Genomic DNA, 22,399 nt, shown 5'->3' on the forward strand with positions numbered 1-22,399 from the left:
TCTATAATCTAACAGGCTTTCCTGGTGATCCTTATGCATGCTAACATTTGAGAGGTCTGCTTTATTTTATTTTATTTTTTTCCATTTAAATATTAACTTTTATTTTGTGGGCTTTTAAAAATTAATTTTTATGGGAGTATAGTTGATTTCCAGTATTGTGTTAGTTTCAGGTGTACAGCAAAGTGATTCAGTTGTACATATACATATATCCACTCTTTTTTTAGGTCCTTTCCCATATAGGTCATTACAGAGTGTTGAGTAGAGTTCCCTGTGCTCTACAGTAGGTCCTTGTTAGTTACCTATCTTACATAAGTAGTGTATATATTGTCAATCCCAATCTCCCAATTTATCCCTCCCCCCTTACCCTGTTGGTAACAATAAGTTTGTTTTCTACAGCTGTGACTGTGTTTCTGTTTTGTAAATAAGTTCATTTGTACCCTTTTTTTTAGCTTCTATATATAAGTGATATAATATGATATTTGTCTTTCTCTGTCTGATTTACTTCACTTAGTATGATCATCTTGAGGTCCATCCATGTTGCTGCAAGTGGCATTATTTCATTATTTTTCATGACTGCATAGTATTCCATTTTAGGTATGTACCACATCTTCTTTATCCATCCCTCTTTGGAGGTGCATTTTGGTTCCTTCCATGTTTTGGATATTGAGAGCTCTGCTTTAAAATATTCTAGACAATAGTGTAAGGGAGGAAAAATAATGTTCCCTTCTGAGTTCTTGGCTGGGAACCCTGTAATACAAGACAGATGAACAAAATGACAACATGAGTTTCTTCACATGTCTACCTCTTGTATACAAGGAAGATGCCCAGGGGAAATGTGTAACTCCTCCAGGTGGCTTAGAAGTGCAGCTTGTAGAGCATCTTCAGAAAAGAACAATGAATTTGTGGAGACATGGCAGGAAGACGGAAAGCAGTATTAGGCTTCCAAGGGTGGAGGTCAAGGCTAGTGAGTAGCATTTGTTACATAGATTCTTCTGGTGCCTTCTCTGGGCTGATGGAGTCTATAGTTGCCTCTGGGATTAATCTTGTCCTCCCTCATAAAGCTGGAAATCTATGTCTTGCTTTCAAACAAATAGTGGAGGACAGAGAGTTTGTCTTGTATCTGCTGCTTCTCAGTTGCCTTCAGCTCAAATCAGGCCTTATGCCAAAGTGGCATGATTTGGGGGTGACATGATCTGCTCCCTTTCAGTAGAAAATATGCAAGTGTTCCAACTTCATTTTATTCATGTAGGGCAATAATTTAAAAACTGGGGGGTATCATGTAAAACTACAAAATAGAATAACGTTCTTTATGAACACAGATGAAACATTCTAAATAAAATGGTGGCAGACATCACCTAGGTCTAGCCCCAAAGAATACTATAATCAAGTAAAATTTATTTTATGAATGAAAAAGTTTCAACTTCAGAAATTATATCCATACAATTCATGATAATAAAAATTGAACGAGGGGCTTCCCTGGTGGCGCAGTGGTTGAGAGTCCGCCTGCCGATGCAGGGGACACGGGTTTGTGCCCCGGTCCGGGAAGATCCCACATGCCGTGGAGCGGCTAGGCCCATGAGGCATGGCTGCTGAGCCTGCGTGTCCGGAGCCTGTGCTCCGCAACAGGAGAGGCCACAGCAGTAAGAGGCCTGCGTACCGCAAAAAAAAAAAAAAAAAATTGAAAGAGGAAAACCCAAGTAACTACATAGATATTTGATAAATAAAATAGTCCTTACCAAAAAAAGAAAAAAAAATCTGGGCTTCCCTGGTGGCACAGTGGTTAAGAATCCGCCTGGCAATGCAGGGGACATGGGTTTGATCCCTGGTCCGGGAAGATCCCACATGCCACGGAGAAACTGAGCCCGTGCACCACAACTAATGAGCCTGAGCTCTAGAGCCTGCAAGCCACAACTACTGAGCCCATGTGTCACAACTTCTGAAGCCCGCATGCCTAGAGCCTGTGCTCTGCAATAAGAGAAGCCACCACATGCATCTCCCATATAGCTGACTCACTTTATTATAAAGCAGAAACTAACACACCACTGTAAAGCAATTATACTACAATAAAGATGTTAAAAAAATAAATAAAATAAAATAATTAATTTAAATTAAATTAAAAAAGAGAGAGAAGCTACCACAACGAGAAGCCTGCACACCACAACGAAGAGTAGCCCCCGCTTGCTGAAACTAGAGAAAGCCCCCGTGCATCAACGAAGACCCAACACAGCCAAAAATAAATAAATTTAAAAAATCTAAGTGAAACACATATGGAAAACAAACTGCTTAAATGTGATAAATTTTATTTACTTAAATTAACAATCAGCCATCAAATAGTGAGATTTTGGAAAATATCTATCCCAGTTAGGTACAGAACTGTGACATCAGTTTTCATTACTATTGTTAAACTCTCTTTGTTTAGTTTTAATAATAAAACACAGAAGATGACAATAAAATTTATTTTAATATTAGATCAAGAGACAAAATTATTTATATTTGCAGACCATTTGGAGACTAGTAAAAACAAACTAGAGGGCTTCCCTGGTGGCGCAGTGGTTGAGAGTCCGCCTGCCGATGCAGGGGATACGGGTTCGTGCCCTGGTCCGGGAAGATACCACATGCCGCGGAGCGGCTGGGCCCATGAGCCATGGCCACTGAGCCTGCACGTCCGGAGCCTGTGCTCCGCAACGGGAGAGGCCACAACAGTGAGAGGCCCGCGTACCGCAAAAACAACAACAACAACAAAAAAACTAGAATTAAGCCAATCCTATCAGGGTAAATTAACATCAATACAAGTTAAATATACAAATCAATAATTTTTTTTTTCTGCAGTTGTTAATAATCTCTTAGGAAAACAATGAAAAAATTACCAACTCATAATAATGCTGAAAATGGTTTGCTCACAGAGCTAAATTTAAAAATAGGGCTTTAGGGGCTTCCCTGGTGGCGCAGTGGTTGAGAGTCCACCTGCCGATGCAGGGGACACGGGATCGTGCCCCGGTCTGGGAGGATCCCACGTGCCGCGGAGCGGCTGGGCCCGCGAGCCATGGCCGCTGGGCCTGCGCGTCCGGAGCCTGTGATCTGCAACGGGAGAGGCCACAGCAGTGAGAGGCCCGCGTACCACAAAAAATAAAAAAAAAATAAAAAAAAATAAAAAAATAAAAATAGGGCTTTAGAATTTATATGTATTTTGTTAAGTACAGAATAAATGCTGAATATATGTAGACATAGTCCATTGTCCTGGATTTGAATATCTAATTTTATAAAAACACAAATATGCAAATTGAATGCATACCAGTAAAATCCCAATGCATGGGGAGGACAGGAGGAAAAGCATGAAATATTCTTCACGTCCCAGTAATAGCCAAGGATGTTGTGAAAACAGAATGGCGTTTGTGCAGTGATGGCTGTGTGTTTGTGTGTGGGTGCTGATGTAATTTATCAGAAATTAAAATTTACCATTAAGTCTCTGTTAATTAAGATAGCTGTATTAGTGAAGAAATGGATAAATACATTAATTAAATATAAGTGATTACTCTGTATGAATATACACATACACACACATACACAGACATTCAGTACAGAACAATTAATGCAGGTTAAGTACGTATGTAATCAAGGCAACAGTTTAATTCATAGCAACAGACTAATTTCTTTGATAAATGTCTCTGTCATCATTGGCTATCTAAATGGAATAAAAACAAACAAACAAACAAAAACTACATTCCTACATCCAGCCACATTTAGAAGCAAATTCCAGATGAGTTTTATAATGAAAAATATATACTATTAGAAGAAAATTGAACAGACTAACTTATTGATTCTGGAGTCACCTTATTACCAGCTTTTTGTTATGCAGCGAATACTTTTTTCCTATTTTTAAGTCATTTTGTTTTGGGTCTTCCAGTGTTAATTGAAAGCATCTTTATTGCTACATTGGACGAGAAGAAGCATCTTCTGAGCCTAAGTTTTGTAGTCAACAAGCTATAAATTATATTTTAAGAAACTATAAATACAAGTTATTCACAGAAAATTGAATTCATATTCATTTAAGGACAAAAAGGAGAGACAATACTTCAAGTCATTTGATACTCAAAAACCTCAGTAAAAAGACAAATTTTCCTGTCCTCTTAAGAGGTCTTGGTCATGTGGTTTGTGCCGTTAGCATGAAATACTGCAAAATAGAGAAGTGATAGGTGAAGGATGCTAATAAAAGGATTTGTGAGTCAGTGCAAAGAGGGGAAAAAAAAAACAGGAAATGACAATTTACAACTTTACATAATGCAGAAAAGAGTTTTGAGTAACCAAACAAAATGCAGCAGACCACAGATTTATTGGCAGGGGAAGGGAATGTGGGTTAAAGGACTTTTTGTTTGTTTGTTTTTTAACCAAGCTGGATTAGTGACAAGTAAACTAATGGCCTTGAAATTGCTCTCAGTAGTTCAACAGTATTTCCTGAATATCCAGAGAGTGCCGGGCTGTGAGTTGAACTCTGCAATGACAGAGAAGACAAGTGAACAGTCACCAGTTACATAGATGCGTGTTTATTGCATATTGGGGAAGATGGATGTCCCATTCTTGAAGACGATCATATCCTAATGGTCGTCTTAATTGAAAACTAGTAGGTTTTAGCACAGATGATTCACATTTATATCAGAAAGAGAAACGTAATGAAGGAATTATGGAAACTTCTGCTTCTGCTTATGAAGGATTAAGTGCTAAGGAAATTGCCTTCTCACTGTAATCAATTAGAGAGCTGGAAAGATACAAACAATGGTGTTCAGACTTTGGACACCGGGCAACAGGACTTTGATCCTCGAGATAAGGGACCTAAGGAAGTAAGCAGTCGGTTGGCCCCAGCTTCCTGTCCAAGCCAGTTTCTAGACCTTGGTTTAAGGGAGGAGGAAGCTAAACATGTATTTGTGCTGAATTGAGGTCACAGAGACCTGGGTTCAAAGTGTGAGGAGGCTGAGATTGCCAGGATTTACAAGACGCAGTCATGGGGAGGAGGGACCAGCACACAGAGCGAGCTCCGAGAGCTGCAGTGAGGTCTCTGGGTCAAGACTCTGATTCTGTGTCTACACTGAGAGTAGAGACCCAGCAGAACTCACCCAAGGATGGGAGTCACTCACATCTACACCAGCCAGAGAGGAGACACCTCAGAATACACAGGGCTCATCAACAGTGTCAAGGACAAAGCCAACAGACAAGACAGAGACTGGGAGAAAACATTCATAAAACAAGTATCTGACAAAGGACTGAAATTCACAGTCTATGAAGAAGACTTACACCTTGATGATAAAGACGCACAGTACAGTGTTTTAAAAGACAAAAGACTTGGGACTTCCCTGGTGGTGCGGTGGTTGAGAACCCACCTGCCAAGGCAGGGGACACGGGTTTGAGCCCTGGTCCAGGAAGATCCCACACGCTGCGGAGCAACTAAGCTGGTGGGCCACAACTACTTAGAACCCGCGAGCCACAACTACTGAAGCCTCTGTGCCTAGAGCCCATACTCCGCAACAAGAGAAGCCACCGCAGTGAGAAGCCCACGCACCACAACGAAGAGTAGCCCCTGCTCGCCACAACTAAAGAAAGCCCACGTGCAGCAATGAAGACCCAACACAGAAGAAAGGAAGGAAGGAAAGAAAGAAAAGGAAGAAAGAAAAAAGAAAGAAAAGAAAATTCTATGGAAAATGTGGGGTGGAATGAAAGGAGCTTGGCCAAAATGACTATCCACTGTAGGGTTCCATCCTTGTGAGGTTCTGGAAAAGGCAAGACAAATGTTTGTTGGAGAAAGTGTGAGCTCAGCATAGGTTTGGTTGTGGTGGGCATAGAGCTGGACTGAAACTTGACAGAAGGGGACAGTCTGGGAGGCCTGTGCTCTAGATCCGGATGGGGTTTGGTCCATACAACTGTGTGCTCTTTTGTCCTCATCAATGGCATCCTTAATACTGACCTATCTCGGTGGTACCTGGTTTCCCTGGACTAAGGCAATCACTACCTGCCATCCAGGCAACAGTTTTCTCTGCAGTGACTCAGCCATCGACTGTTTTTTCCCTGGGGTGAGGAATCACACTGTCATGTGGTCATGATTGTGTCCCCTGGACCAACGCCATCTTGACTATGGTCCCTCAACTGATTCAGTCATTGATTATTTATCCCTGGGCTGACTCGGTTATCAACTCTTTTTCCTTGCCTGACTGGGTCATGGACTATGTTCCCTGCAGTGATTCCTTTGTCAGTTGTCTGCCCTGGACTGAGAGAAAGACTGTCATTTCCTCAACTGTTTTCTATCCTTTTTTAGTTTGTTTTTTTGGAATGACGCTATCATTTATTGTTATCCTGTATAGGGGGAATTTTTATTTTGTCGTCAAATGTCGTCCCTGGGTTGAGTTGGTCATTGACTGTTTTCCCTGGATTGATTTAGTCATCAGCTGTTTCTCCCTGAGTTAACTTGGTCATCAACTATTTACTCCTGGACTGATTTGGTCATTGGCTTTTTTCCCTGGACTTACTCGGTCATCGACTATTTCTCCCTGGGCTGACTCGGTCATAGACTCTTTTTCACTGGACTGACTCGGTCCTTGACTACTTACCCCTGGACTGACTCGGTTATCGACTCTTTTTCCTGACTGTCTCGGTCATTGACTATTTTTCCCTGGGCTGACTCGGTTATTGACTCTTTTCCCTGGGCTGGCTCAGTCATCGACTATTTTCTCCTGGACTGACTCGGTCATTGACTACTCACCCTTGGACTGACTAAGTTAACTGTTTCTCCTGGACTGACTCTTCATTCACTCTTTTCTCTGGACTGTTCCCTGCAGTGCTTCCGTTGTCAGTTGTCTTCCCTGGACTGAGAGAAGCATTGTCACTTCCTCATCTGTTGTTTGGTTCTTGTTTTAGTTGGTTTTTGGCAATGACACCATCATTTATTGTTATCCTGTATGGGGAGAATTTTTATTTTGTCATAAATACCGTCCATGAATTGATTTTATAATTTATTGTTTCTCCTGGACTGAGTTGGTGATTGACTCTTTGCCCCTGGGTTAGCTCTGGTCATTGACTGTTTACCCCTGGACTGACTAAGTTAACAACTCTTTTCCCTGGACTAAGTTAACAGCTCTTTCCCCTGGACTGATTCTTCATCTACTCTTTTGCCTGGAATGACTCAGTCATCGACTATTTTTCCCTGGGCCGACTCGTTCATCAACTATGTACCCCTGGACGGACTCGGTTATCGACTCTTTTCCTTGGAAGGGTGTCATTAACTGTTTTCCTTGCAGTGACTGGGTCATCATCTGTTTCCCACAGACTCAGGGGAGTCCTCATTTCCTGCTGTCTCATTATCAACTATTTACCTTGCAGTGATTTGTTCATAGGCTGTTTTCCCTCCTCTGAGGATATTTCAGTCAGTCTCTATCATCAGCTATTTGCCAGGGACTGACTCGGTCATCCACTGTATGCCCTGGATTGACTCTGTTATCAACTGCTTATCTTGGACTGAGGCTGATGCCGCTTCACCATCTTGGTTCCAGTTCTTTTTTTTTTTTTGTGGTACGCGGGCCTCTCACTGTTGTGGCCTCTCCTGTTGCGGAGCACAGGCTCCGGACGCACAGGCTCAGCGGCCATGGCTCACGGGCCCAGCTGCTTCGCGGCATGTGGGATCTTCCCGGACCGGGGCACGAACCCGTGTCCCCTGCATCGGCAGGCGGACTCTCAACCACTGCGCCACCAGGGAAGCCTGGTTCCAGTTCTTAAAAGTAGGGGTTCCTGGGAAAGAAAGAAAGAGAGAAAGAGAGAAGGAGAGAGGGAGAGGGAGAGAGGGAGAGAGAGAGGGAGAGAGAAAGAAAGAAAAGAAAGAAAGAAATATTCTTATATTCACATTTATGAAAGCACACATATACACACACATATACCTGATTTTCCCCCCAGAAGAGTTGTCTCAGTTTGCATCCCAACCAAGACTATACAGGGGTCTCTCAAAGCCTGTGTGTTCCCAAACTTTAAGGTTTTTCCCCCAATATGATAGGTGAGGAATGGTGTCTAAGTGTGTTTCATGTTTTGCTCATTTGTACAATCAGTTTATTTGGACTTGTTCTCCATGAATTGTTTTTAACTTTGTTTTCATTGATTTACACAGTTCTTTTAAGTATTAAGAATATTTGCCCTATATTTATTATGTTGCAAATATTTATCCTCAGTTTGCCCGATTTCTTATGACTTAATGGCATTTTGTGTGTGTCTGTCCTGCAAATGTATTTCTAAAATTATATAGTCAAATGTATCAACCTTTGGTTGTATTTGGATTTTGAGTGATGTTTAGAAAATGTTACCCCACACCAAGTTTATGGGAGAATTAGTTCACTTCTCCTCCAGAACTTGTGTGTTTGTATGGATGTAGGTGTGAATGCACTTAGGCACGTGTAGAGATGCACGTATGCTGAGATACCTGATTCATTTGAAGTTTATCCGTGTGTAGGAAGGAGATGGATCCAAATGTCCCGTTTTCCAAATGGTTACCCAGTTGTCCCATCACCTTTTATTAAAAATAGTTCATCTTTGCCCAGTGGTTTGTGATGCCCCTTTTATCAGGCACTGAACTTCCTTATGTTTGTGTGTCTTGTTCTAGATGTTTAGTTCTGTTGCTCTAGTCCTGTTGTCTGTTCATGTGCCTATGACAGATTTCACTATAGATCCTTTATCACATTTTTCACACCTCACCAAGGGTTTTTCTGGATGTCCTCACATGCTGGTTATTCCACATAAATTTCCTTGTCAGCTGATCTAACTCCCTAAGACAGTTTATGAGTTTTTTTTTTACCGTGATAACTTTAATTTTATAAATTAACTAGAATTGACATCTGTCGTCCTATTCAAGGATTTTTCCCATGTGTTCAAACCACTTTTTTTTTTCTTTCAGGAGGCTTTTGCAATTTTCTATTATAGATTCCTTTTGGTACATTTCTTTTTAAGTTGATTCCTAGACATATTAACTTCTTAGGTGTTTTTGTACACAGAGTTTTCTCTAATATTAACTACTTTGGGCATGTAAGAATGACTTTTTTTTTTTTTTTTTTTTTTTTTTTTTGCGGTATGCGGGCCTCTCACTGTTGTGGCCTCCCCCGTTGCGGAGCACAGGCTCCGGATGCGCAGGCCCAGCGGCCATGGCTCACGGGCCCAGCCGCTCCGCGGCATATGGGATCCTCCCAGACCGGGGCACGAACCCGTATCCCCTGCATCGGCAGGCGGACTTTCAACCACTGCGCCACCAGGGAGGCCCAAGAATGACTTTTTAATGTTAATTTTTATAGCTAATTTATTCAATTATTTTATTGTTTGGATTAGTTATATCATTGATTTTCTAAAATTTCCAGGTATCATCTGCAAAACAATTGGGATTTATTTGTTTTTCTAATCCTTATGCCTCTAGTTTTTTTTTTATTTTGTCTCTTTGCATTAGCAAACATCTCCAGCATAATTTTGAATAGCCGTGGAAATATGTTGGGTCCTTGCTTGCATTCTTTGAATGAATCCCACTTGGTCGTGGCATCTTTTCAATGTTGTGTTAGATTCTTTTTGATAATATTTTGTTTAGTATTTAAGCGTCAATATTGACAGCTGATATTAGTCTGCAATATTATTTCATTCTTCAGCATGATACTTTTTAATTAGAATTTAAAGTCCTTCATTATGAATTTAAATATTTGAAAATAATATAGTTTTCAGTTGTGTATACATCTGACACATTAAAACTCTTACATTGCTCTTATAAATGTATCCAATTTTATCTTTGTATCATGGTGATTTGACAACTACAGTTGACCCTTGAACGACATGGATTTGAACTGCCAGCGTTCACTTATACATGGATTATTTTCAATAAATACATGCTACAGTTTTACAGAATCCATTGTTGGTTGAATCCATGGATGTGAAACCAGATATGGACTGTTATATATGAGATATATATATATGGATTTTTATACATTTTCAACCGTTTGGGGGTGGGCCCCCCTAACCCTCATATTGTTCAAGAATCAACTGTATTTTCCACTTAAAAGTATATGACCAAACTCTGCTATAACAGTAGGATGTTTTACATTATTATTCTTAACTGCTTAAATTAATATTTATATTTCATCCTTGCCAGAGAATTTTAACCTCAACGTGATAGATATTTTTGAAAATGTATTAGTTATATCAGTCCTCTTCTATCTTCACATATGTATCTAAACTGAAAATTACCTTTTCCTAATTCCTAAAACGATAGTGACTCACGTGTTAACACTTCTGATTGAGCTTTCATTGCATTTTTATTAAGGATAATTTATCAAAACATAAATACATAACATTTTTAGGACATAAGTTTTTATGGAGAATATTTGGGGATGGTAAGATAACAGGAAATTATGCATAGGTTCTAATATTCTCCTGGCCCGAATCATACCAAACTGAACTTATCACATAAGCATCAATCAATTCCATCATTCCTGGAATCAATTATTGACCCAGCCAATCACTAGACCCAGAACTTCCACTACTGTTATTTAATCTGGAGTGGTTACCACTACCCGGTGAGGGAAAACCACAGTCAGCAGTGAGATAGTTGTTGACCCTTTTCTGAAGCCTGGATTACAGGCTACTCACACTTGTCTGAAACATATTTAAGCCCTGAGTAACATGCTCATCCCACACCCAATTCATTTAATTAAAAAAAAAACAACTATGAAAGTGGAGTTTTATTGACTATTGTGACTATATTAATAAATAAGCCGCCCTATCTAATACAAAAGTATAGATTATTCTAATGGAATTTAAAATGTACATACATGCTTTGTGTGTGTGTGTGCATGAGATATATATCTGAAAAATTAGAATATAAAGCTGAAATGATGGAAAATGATATTTTAGATGATCATTATTACTCTCAGAAAAGAGATTTTGGGGGGAGGAAGAGGGATGGATTGGGAGCTAGGGATTAGCAGATGCAAACTATTAGATATAGAATGGATAAACAATAAGATCCTATTGTAGAGCACAGGGTGCTATATCTAGTCTCTTGGGATAAACCATAATGTAAAAGAATATAAAAAAGAATGTATATATATGTATAACTGAATCAGTTTGCTGTACGGCAGAAATTAGCACAACATTGTAAATCAACTATACTTCAGTTAAAAAAAAATTGAAAAGAGATTTTAAGGCAAATATTAATAGAGGCAAAGAAGAATAATGCATAACACACACACACACGAAGACAGTTTATCCACCAGGAAAAGATTAAAAATTCTGAACTTGTATGCAACTAGCAGTATTGCTCAAAACAAGAAAATAAAAACCACAAGGAGATATTGGGAAAAAATAAGGAAATACAAAAAGAAACAAGGACAGTGGGATTGGAATCTTTCCTGTGTTCTCTATGGGAATGTGTTTTCTATTGTTTGTCCTTGTAGGAACTTACGGGGACAGAAGACAGGGGCCCTAGACCCTAAGGACAAAGTGTGTGTCTTTCATCTGTGCACTGAGAATCATCCATCCCTCCCTGGCTGAGTCCAAAACAGATTGGAAAGCAGAAAAGGTAGGAAGCTTCTGTTTTTCTCCCAGATTGTCCTTATTTTCCACCCGAGACTATAGGTCCCTAGAAGCTCAGTCCAGGCAGTAGGGCACTTGCTGGGAAGGACAGCATTAGCTTGGAAATAGCTGAGGACACCTAGATACCAAGGGGCCATTCTCAGTGACCTACGAGACTCAATGAGTCCTCGTAAAGGTATATACGTTTAGGTAATGTCATCATCGGGGAAGCTGTTGCCTGGAGTACCCCCATGAAGTGTGTTCTGCTGATAAACCTGCCCCGTGCTGTGGGCTGTTAGCCGTTACCCTCACATGGCATGTGTGTTAAGCCCTAAAGACTGTAAACATTGTAAGATGTAGAGAAAGAGTTAATGTGAACTGTAGTCATGACCATATGAATAAGAAGGGGCGACGTTTAGTAATGTCAGAAGCCATGGGATGGGATTGAACAAGATTGGTTATCACCAACCACCATACTCCTAGCCCAGAGAAACTATCAAATGGGCGCAAAACCATTAAAATGGTTTTTAATTTAGCATTCTGTGTTTCTCAATTTAAAAGTAAATAGCAACGTTTAAAGGCCGTATAGTAAGATTACAGTAAACACTTTAACACTTTATTTTAAAGCCAGGATAAGTTGGCTCTATAAGCACTTAAACCCTATAATGGTCATTATTTGCAGTGTGGTTTGTCATGGATCCAGAGATGTGTAAATAAATGCATGCAGGGTAGGTCCTAGTGCACAAAGAGCTGACCATGGGGCAGAGAGTTATACACTAGAATAAAGCAAGACAGAGGCTTAGCAAGGAGAAAGCCTGACCAACAAGCGCCCACTGAGAAGCAAATCAGATAACTTCTCTGGTACTAATTTCAATGCAAGCGTGAATGTGTATTTCTAAATATGCACAGAATATCTATCATTGCAAGGAAGTGTAAGATGCAACCAAACAGGGTTCTACAGCCCAGACGTAAAACTCTAGCCTGGAGCTACTCTTCCGAGTCAGCTCAGAATATTCATCCTATTTAACCAAATAAAACATGGGGAGATACCTTATTAAAACACATAGAAGTTATGGGATATTCCACATAAAGGGTTTACTGGGCTAGGAGAAGAAAAGAGGTTGATGAACATCAAATGTACAACTTTCGCTTACTATATATTTTCCAGAGATGAAGTCTCAATACTTTAGCATTTGAATATTACACATGACTCATGAGATTTGGCTTTTCTTTTTCCTTCTCATCTACAATATGTGACTCTGTTTTTTCTCATCCTGAGAATCATGGCCAGAAAGTCAGTCTGTTGTTTTATATTCCTTTCAACTGCCAAGAAGGAAAAAAATTCACTTTTACCTTCTGTTAAAAATCTGTGAAATTCTCACACAGAGTGGATTTTTAAACTCCAGTTCAATTCCTAAGAGAATGATTTGTGCATTGACCGGGCTGAGAGAGAACAGAAGTATTGTAATTCATGGTTTTTAATTCTGCATTCTGGTTTCTCAATTTAAAAATAAACAGCAACATTTAAAGATCATATACTAATATTACAGCAAACACTTAAACACTTTATTTTATTTATTTATTTATTTTTTTGGGGGTATGCGGGCCTCCCACTGCTGTGGCCTCTCCTGCCGCGGAGCACAGGCTCGGGACGCGCAGGCTCAGTGGCCATGGCTCACGAGTCCAGCCTCTCCGCGGCACGTGGGATCCCCTTGGACCGGGGCACGAACCCGCGTCCCCCGCACCGGCAGGCGGACCCCCAACCACTGCGCCACCAGGGAAGCCCAACACTTTATTTTAAAACGGGGATAAATTGGCTGTATAAGCACTTAATCCTTTTAATTCACAAAGTGCTTGAAAACTGGAGCATCAGAGCACACCCATATGAAACAGTAATTATGCCCTAAAGAGGATAAACATTGTAAGATTTAGAAAGGAGTTAATAAGCATGACCATGTTCATAAGAGGAGCTGGTTTTTAGTGACATCAGGAGAGATCCATTTATACGTATATGGAAGCAAAGAAAACATGAAATCAAGGACACATTAGAAGCTGTTCAGCAATGTTCGTCTTGGTCAGCTTTAGGTTAGACAGTTTGCAAAATCTCAACATTTTCAATGTTAACAAAAACCGGTGCAACCTGAGATTGCTGGTAAGCTGTGGTTGCCCTACATTTGAAGATTATCAAGCATTAAAATAGGTAACCAGAAGACAGAATTCTGCTTCTTCACGTGCATTACTCTCAGATGAGAATTTCTCCCATCTAGGTGTCTAAACCACTTCCTCAGCAGACCTCGGGCATAAAGCCTGCTTTTCTGAGTTCTACTGTAATCGGTTATTCAAAGCAGATCCTTGTAAAAATACTTATTCAGACTTCTTTTTTGGTAGGATTATAACCTTTTTTTTTTAACATCTTTATGGAGTGTGATTGCTTTACAATGGTGTGTTAGGTTCTGCTGTATAACAAAGTGAATCAGCTACATGTATACATATATCCACATATCCCCTCCCTCTTGCACAGATTTTAATTTAGTTAATTTTGATTTAAACTCCAGAATTCTTTGGGGGAAAAATACATCATTGACAAACACTGTGATATATGTTTCATGTTAAAGTATTTTCTTTAAAAACAAAAGAAGAGTATTTTCTTGGCATGTTGAATTTCTTTCTAAATGTGCTGGAAATTTTTAGAGGGATTGCTAGAGCTTGTGACAGGCTGTTGGGTGGGTTGGGAACAGGGCTGGGTTAGGGTGAAGTAAAGGACGTAAGTGCTTATTTATAGAGCATTTGTGTCTTATGCAAAAAAAAATTTTTTAATAGGTCTTTATTGGAGTATAATTGCTTCACAGTACCGTGTTAGTTTCGTTGCACAACAAAACGAATCAGCCATATGCATACACATGTCCCCATATCCTCTCCCTCTTGTGTCTCCCTCCCATCCTCCCTATCCCATCCCTTTAGCTCGTTGCAAAGCACCGAGCTGATCTCCCTGTGCCATGTGGCTGCTTCCCACTAGCTATCGGTTTTACATTTGGTAGTGTATATATGTCCATACCACTCTCTCACTTTGTCCCAGCTTACCCTTCCCCCTCCCCTTGTCCTCAAGTCCATTCTCTACACCTACATCTTTATTCCTGTCCTGCCCCTAGGTTCATCAGAACCTTTGTTTTTTTTTTTTAGATTCCATATATATGTGTTAGCGTATGGTATTTGTTTTTCTCTTTCTGACTTACTTCCCTCTGTATGACAGACTCTAGGTCCATACACCTCACTACAAATAACTCAATTTTGTTTCTTTTTATGGCTGAGTAATATTCCATTGTATATATGTGCCACATCTTCTTCATCCATTCATCTGTCGATGGACACAGGTTGTTTCCATGTCCTGGCTATTGTAAATAGAGCTACAATGAACATTGGGGTGCATGTCTCCTTTTGAATTATGGTTTTCTCAGGGTATATGCCCAGTAGTGGGATTGCTGGGTCGTATGGTAATTCTATTTTTAGTTTTTTAAGGAACCTCCATACTGTTCTCCGTAGTGGCTGTATCAATTTACATTCCCAACAACAGTGCAAGAGGGTTCCCTTTTCTCCACACCCACTGCAGCATTTATTGTTTCTTGGCTTTTTTAATAATGGCCATTCTGACTGGCATGAGGTGATACCTCATTGTAGTTTTGATTTGCATTTCTCTAATAATCAGTGATGTTGAGTAGCTTTTCATGTGTCCCTTGGCCATCTGTATGTCTTCTTTGGTGAAATGTCTATTTAGGTCTTCTGCCCATTTTTGGGTTGCGTTGTTGTGTTTTTGATATTGAGCTGCATGAGCTGCTTGTAAATTTTGGAGATTAATCCTTTGTCTGTTGCTTCATTTGCAAATATTTTTTCCCATTCTGAGGGTTGTCTTTTCATCTTGTTTATGGTTTCCTTTGCTGAGCAAAAGCTTTTACATTTAATTAAGTCCCATTTGTTTATTTTTGTTTTTATTTCCATTACTCTAGGACGTGGGTCAAAAAAGATCTTGCTGTGATTTATGTCCTAGAGTGTTCTGCCTGTGTTTTCCTCTAAGAGTTTTATAGTGTCTGGCCTTACATTTAGGTCTTTAATCCATTTTGAGTTTAATTTTGTGTATGGTATTAAGGAGTGTTCTAATTTCATTCTTTTACATGTAGCTGTCCAGTTTTCCCAGCACCACTTATTGAAGAGGCTCTCTTTTCTCCATTGCATGTTCTTGCCTCCTTTATCAAAGTTAAGGCGACCATACATGTGTGGGTTTATCTCTGGGCTCCTGTTCTGTTGATCTATGCATCTGTTTTTGTGCCAGTACCATACTGTTTTGATGACTACAGCTTTGTAGTATAGTCTGAAGTCAGGGAGTCTGATTCCTCCGCCTCCATTTTTCTTTCTCAAGATTGCTTTGGCTATTCGGGGTCTTCTGTGTCTCTGTACAAATTGTAAGATTTTTTGTTCTAATTCTGTGAAGAATGCCATTGGTAGTTTGATAGGGATTGCATTGAATCTGTAGATTGTTTTGGGTAGTATAGTCATTTTCACAATATGGATTCTTCCAGTCCAAGAACATGGTATATTTCTCCATCTGTGTATGTCATTTTTGATTTCTTTCATCAGTGTTTTATAGTTTTCTGAGTACAAATCTTTCACCTCCTTAGGCAGGTATTCCTAGGCAATTTATTCTTTTTGTTGCAATGGTAAATGGGAGTGTTTCCTTAATTTCTCTTTCCGATTTTTCACTGTTGGTGTGTAGGAATGCCAGAGATTTCTGTGCATTAATTTTGTATCCTGCAACCTTACCAAATTCATTGATGAGCGTTAGTAGTTTTCTGGTGGCATCTTTAGGGTTTTCTATGTAGAGTATCATGTCATCGGCAAATAGTGACAGTTTTACTTCTTCTTTTCCAACTTGTATTGATCTCGCCGGCCTCCGTCCTATGCCCCCAGGACCAGTGCGGCAGGGGGGAGAGGGGTCCTTGGAGGACAAGGGACCGGCCTGGGGCTCAGCAGGCTCCCAGTGCCCGAGTAGGTGGGGCAAACGCCTTCTGCTCCTCTCCTGCTCCTTCTGGAGGGCCCTTCCCGCCTGCCTCTCCTGATCTCCCCAGCCTCCCTCCTATGCCCCCAGGAACCAGGCGGCCTGGATGGGGCTTTGGATGGGGAGAAGCAACCTGGGAGCTCAGCAGCCTCCCTGGCCCGAGTGGGCCAGGGGATCACCCTCCCCGCCTCTCCTGCTCTCCCTGGAGAGTCCCTTCCACCTGTCTTTTCTGATCTCCCCGGCCTCAGGGGTGCTGATCCTATCTGGCCTCCACTTCTCCTTCCCTCTCAGTCCCCCTACGTTCTACCGGTTCACTTTAGGGTTCCTCCCGTCTCCTTGGGGGTCAGAGTCCCCCACCAGCAGCTGCCAGATGCCCCAGTTGTGGGGAGATGCTAACTCTGTGTCTTCCCACACCACCATCTTGACTCCGCCCCTCTCACGCACAACTTAACTTTATAATCGAGACAAATATTTAACGCATTTTAAAAATGAAAATGGATGTAAAACATCCATAAAGAATCAAACGTCAAAACTGTAAATAAAGACAGGATGGGTCACGTGCAGTGCCTAGCCATGGAGCTTAAGTCAAAAAGGAAAATCAGTAATACTGATATTGTCTTTATTTCAAATTTCAGTGTTCTATTCATCATGGATGTTTTGCATTAATTCTTATTTTGAAAAAAATATTGAATTAAAATATTTATCTCAATGACTGTATTTTATGTGCTCCTTAAATTGTAGGCCCAAGGCATGTGTGTGCCTCACTTTCCTCACCCTCTTCCTGGCCCTCGTTCAGGGGATGGTGGCATCCCCTCTTTTTGTCCCTTTTGGGTGCTACTTCTGTACTGAATGTGACACACAGGGTGATAAGCATGATTGGTGCCACACCTGGGTGACCCATTTTGGCAAGGAAATCTTTCACATTGTTTACATGTCTACTAGAAGATTTGGAATTGCAGTTCTGAAATATTCAATTTGCCCTTGCAAGATGTCTTACAATTAGTAGGACCAAAGGGGGCAAAAGATAACAGGGCCTACTTGACTGTGGAATGATAGATAAGAGAGGCCATTCAGGGTCTTAGAGGACCCCCGATCAAACTCATCCAATAACAATCTTCCAAGCATTTACTCTGATAATAAAAATAACTGTATTAGTGGCAGCTACTCTTTATTCATTCCGCATACGTATATCAAACACTATGGGCCAGACACTGTTCTTGGTGATAAACATGATAGGAAAAGTATATATACTCTGAGTCACCATCAGTATGTGTGTGCGTGCTTGAGCAGGTACACGTTTGCACGCACCTGTGTACATGTATGTGCATGTACCTCAGGCCAGGTCCCATGGCCAAGATTACAAAGGTGAGAAAAGAACAGAGTGCTTGCTGCCCTCTGGAAACTTTTAGTCTATTTGGGAGAGGATGGTTGGACAGTCCTTCCAGGCAGAGGGAGCTTCATGTGCAAAGACCCTGGGGCAGCACCTGAGGGGAGGATGGGGACAGAAGTGTTACAGATTCCTATCTTTATCCTAGAGGAAATGAGAAGTTACTAAAAGCTCTTCAGTGGGAGAGGGACACAACTATATCAGTGTTTTTAATTGTGGGCAAGACAGGGGTGGATTTGGGGAGAGGGGTCAAAGAACAGAGAACTTGGTCCATAAAGCAAGGAGGTGTAGACCATGGCTGTGAACTCAGCTCCTCTGGGATGCTAGCCAGAATCCTTTAATGCACTTAGTGAGGTCTTTTCTGGTCAGGGAAACTTGACTTTGGTTGGGATTGAACCACCAATAAGCAAGGGCAACTATGGAAATGGTTGTGCATTGAACTGAGGCTCTTAAGAGTCTATTTCTGGACCGCTATTCAGATTGCTTGTACTGTTCTTATGCCCCTTTTTGAAGATAACTGGTTCTTTCTGTGCCTCCAAACTAGCCCAAGTGCTCCCCCACCCACGATAATAGAGTACCTCCAACTTGCTCAGTACTGGAGAGATACAGAAAGAAATATGAAGCGTGGGCAGTGCCCACCAGCTGCTGTAACTCTCTCTGGAACCAGAACGCATACTCATGCCCAATAAATAGGAGCAACAATTACGGGCTGAGTTGTATGGTGCTGGCAATTACAGACTGATGTGCATAAATAAAACCAATACTGTCGTGTACATATTCAGAACTCTGAACTCTACACATTTACACACAAAGAATAGTTGTCTGAAAGCACAAACTTTTTTTTTTTTTTTTTAAGAATTACCTTAATTAGGGAAAACATTACATTCCATCTCTGAGAGACATTTTCTTGGACGTTGCAAGGTATGTGGATGGGGGGCTGATAGAAATCAGGACCCCGATTTGCAAGTGGAATTTGATTCTTTTTACAAGTATTTTATGGGATGTGCCCTGAATTTTTAGTGTAGGGTTCTGGGTTTTTGCTTGTTTCAGGACTTAAAGGTTTTCTGAAATATTGTCTATATTTTATTTTTTATTGCACTCTGTTGACTGACAGTATATGGACAGACATAAATGATGTGGGGTGCATAGGTTGACGTGTTAAATTTTCATTATTGTCACTCGTTTGTGGCCGAATACCTGGTTAACTCCAGGACCTAAAACAGCAGGCCAGTGCCTAAGTAGCAGAACCATAAATTGCTGTGCATGTTCTGATTTAATAATTTATGAAAGGAGTGAATGTAGACACACAGGCCTGTGTCAGGCCCTGGTCTGTCACTCACAAGCTGAGTGATTTATTTCACATCTTGGTCAGTTCAGTTTTGTCATCTGTAAACTGTTGAGAATAATAATACCTACACTAGAGAATTATTCTCAGGATGAGATAACTGACCAATGTAAAGAACCTAGCCCATCGTAAATATGCCCTACATGTTAGAACTAATCATTGACTTCTATGCAACTGTAGACATGGCATGAATAGCAATAATTACCTTATCATATGAACATAGTCTTCCGATATGATGCCTTTTAAAAAAGCATTCATATGGTTACACAAAGTTACAACCTCAAATTCATTGGAGATACTATTTTTTTAAAAATATTTATTTATTTATTTGGCTGGGCCGGGTCTTAGTTACAGCATGGGATCTTCGTTGCCGCATACAGGATCTTTAGTTGCGGCATGTGGGCTCTAGTTCCCTGATGAGGGATTGAACCCAGGCCCCCTGCATTGGGAGCACAGAGTCTTAACCGATGGACCACCAGGGAAGTCCCTGTAGATGCTATTTTTGAGTGATCTGACCTTAAGATAGTTTTCACCAACTTCTTAAATACTGAGACAAAGAGATACCCTTGGATCTCTGTTTTACAGCAAAGTGGATCAATTGTAGGTACTAGATTCAAGAGAAGAACTGACCCTGCTTTTCAAGGCAGGAACTCTATCTAGTGGTATTCCAAACTCCTAGCACAGCATCTGGCTTATAGGGGGGACCTATAAATGCTCCCTCATTTACGCTTACCTTTCCCTTCTCTTCTTCCACCACCTCCAACTGCAACATTCACCTCATAGGATAGGCAGAGTGTCTACAAAGACCCTGGCTTACCTTGGGCGTTTCCATCTCCTAATGGCAATTTCCATCCAAGACCAAGGCATTCTCTTAAGAAACCAGGTTGATAAACCATGACCACTGATGTCTGAAAAGCAACACACCAGTAGATAAACACAAGCCACCTATTGATATAAATGTGCGGAAGGAACGAAAATGACGGAACCCCTTCTTGAGACTGAAGTAGGTCAACAGAAATAGCCTGTGGTTTACATTCTGTAATAACGGGTTTTTACTCCATGTAGTTATGACATCAGCCCTAGAATTCCTGGTGAATGTCGTGGTGCCTTCCTCAGGGTAGGTGATGATAAATGTGAGCGAATGATTCACCTTAGAAAAGAATGCTCTGACGAGAGGGGTCTAGGGTGTACTTGCAGGGTGAGAGAATCCAGGTAGGAAAAGAGCCCATTAGTCTAGGGCACTCTGTTCTCTTGGCTACTAGCACGTATTTATCTGTCTTTATCCAATTCTTTTTGGCAACCATTGGCAACAATTTCTGTAGCCACCTAGGCACTTTTTGGCAGCTGGAGGAATGTGCCCTGGGCCATCTAGGCTTCTCTGTGATAAGGATGGAAGAGTGTCTGGGAAAGGAGAGAGGTGAAAGCAGAAACAGTGGCTCGGAATAGGTTCAAGAGTAGAATCGTCCAGAGCAGGGGAGACCATAGAGAGATCTGACAGCCTAAAAGCCAGGCTCACCACTTCCAATGCAATGTCGCCTGTGGCTTTAGATAGGACGCCTTTCAGCTTCCCAATAAAATGTGTAAGGTGAAGAAAAATAGCATTGACACAGTCGGCTTCTAGCTCTGTGGAGCCAGGTCTGTGTCTGTCTGATTTGCTCTGGATCTTGCATAGAATCTCACATCCGTTCCATACTCAGTAGACACTTGTGAATCAACGGGCAAATCCAGCCACGGACGTCAAGTTAAGTGAACGATGCGTGGGGTGTACAGGGATAATAGGGTGGTGTCCATGGGTACGAACTGAGTGTGTGAGTCTTGTGCATAAGGTGTCTGTACTTCTAACGCTGCTTCCACCACTTACGGACATTATTATATACAGCAAGTATTTGCAACTCACTGTGTCTCCGTGTCTTAATTTCCTTCTTTGGAAGAACTCAGGTTTCTTCCTCATAGGGATGCTGTGGGCATTGCCTGAGTTACCCACGTGAGGGGCCAGAATGATACCTGATGGTCAGTAATCACTGCTAAGTGTTGGATGGTGCAAGGATCGCACCGTATCTGGGGTGGGGGAGGTGTCGCGTGGAACAGGCAACCCAGGAAGGGACCTGGCGGCCATTTCCATGCACCCATCTGTGTGGAAGGTCAGAAAGCATGATGGTGAGGTCGACAAGTCCCGCAGAATGAATGTAGATGAAAACCTACCAGATATGGAGGACCAAGCTGGGAACTCCACATACCAGCAGCTCTCCCATCCCTGTAACTCTGCAAAGACAATTATGTTACCAGTACCTTCCCAAGGATAGTAGGTCCAAGGGAAAACTCACCTTCACTCTTGGAAAACACTACGTATGTGTTTTTTTGAAATCTTAGTTTTAGAATGAATAAATACAAGAAATACAAATAAACCAACCATGAATCCTATTACAAATAATTTGGGACCAGATGTGGGAACCGTGGGCAATTTATATTCTTCTTCAGTGTGTCATCTAAGCCCTAGATTTGGACGTGAATAGCTACGTTCCCATGGGATAGAGGCGGTGGGCCTTGGGAGAAAGTATCTCAAGGGTGGATGATAAGGTCGTTATCTGGAAGGTCTTTATCTGCGAAGGAGGAAAGCTCCCACTGGAAACTAAACCCTGACAGACTTGATATTGGTTGGACCTTCCAGCCTCCAGAATTGTGAGAAAATAAATTTCTGTTGTTTAAATCAAAAAAAAAAAAAAAAAAGAAAAGAGAAAATTCGGGAAGGTCTTCCAGTCCAAGCTTGATAAAAATCTAGTTTTAAAGTAATCATACTTGATTTGGTGTGTAATCCATAATTCCTGCCATGAAAGGCTATTACAATTTTTTCATTTAGGGATTTTTCTGGTCCTTCCCAATCATATGTATTGTTTTGGTAGCTGCTACATTATTCAACAAAGGAAATGGAAGGAAATCCTTCAAAGTATGACAGCTCTGGAATTTAGTAAGAATTTCAAAATACAGTTATGTCTGGCTTTGATGATCACCTTTGCCATGGATATCCTGGCCCATTCCTTGAGCAAAGGCAAAC

At 41.0% G+C, this 22,399-nt stretch overlaps 1 long non-coding RNA gene across 1 annotated transcript in view; it reads left to right on the forward strand.

Moving 5' to 3' along the window:
* Positions 1-22,399, forward strand: part of LOC309796429 — a 65,126-nt gene that overhangs the window by 31,243 nt on the left and 11,484 nt on the right. The window contains exon 2 of the long non-coding RNA XR_014292455.1: positions 11,451-11,575. This is a non-coding gene — a long non-coding RNA (uncharacterized lncRNA). The remainder of the gene's footprint in view (positions 1-11,450; positions 11,576-22,399) is intronic.

This window comes from Mesoplodon mirus (genome assembly GCF_964341445.2).
Source record: "Mesoplodon mirus genome assembly, chromosome: X".
Taxonomy (NCBI): domain Eukaryota; kingdom Metazoa; phylum Chordata; class Mammalia; order Artiodactyla; family Ziphiidae; genus Mesoplodon; species Mesoplodon mirus.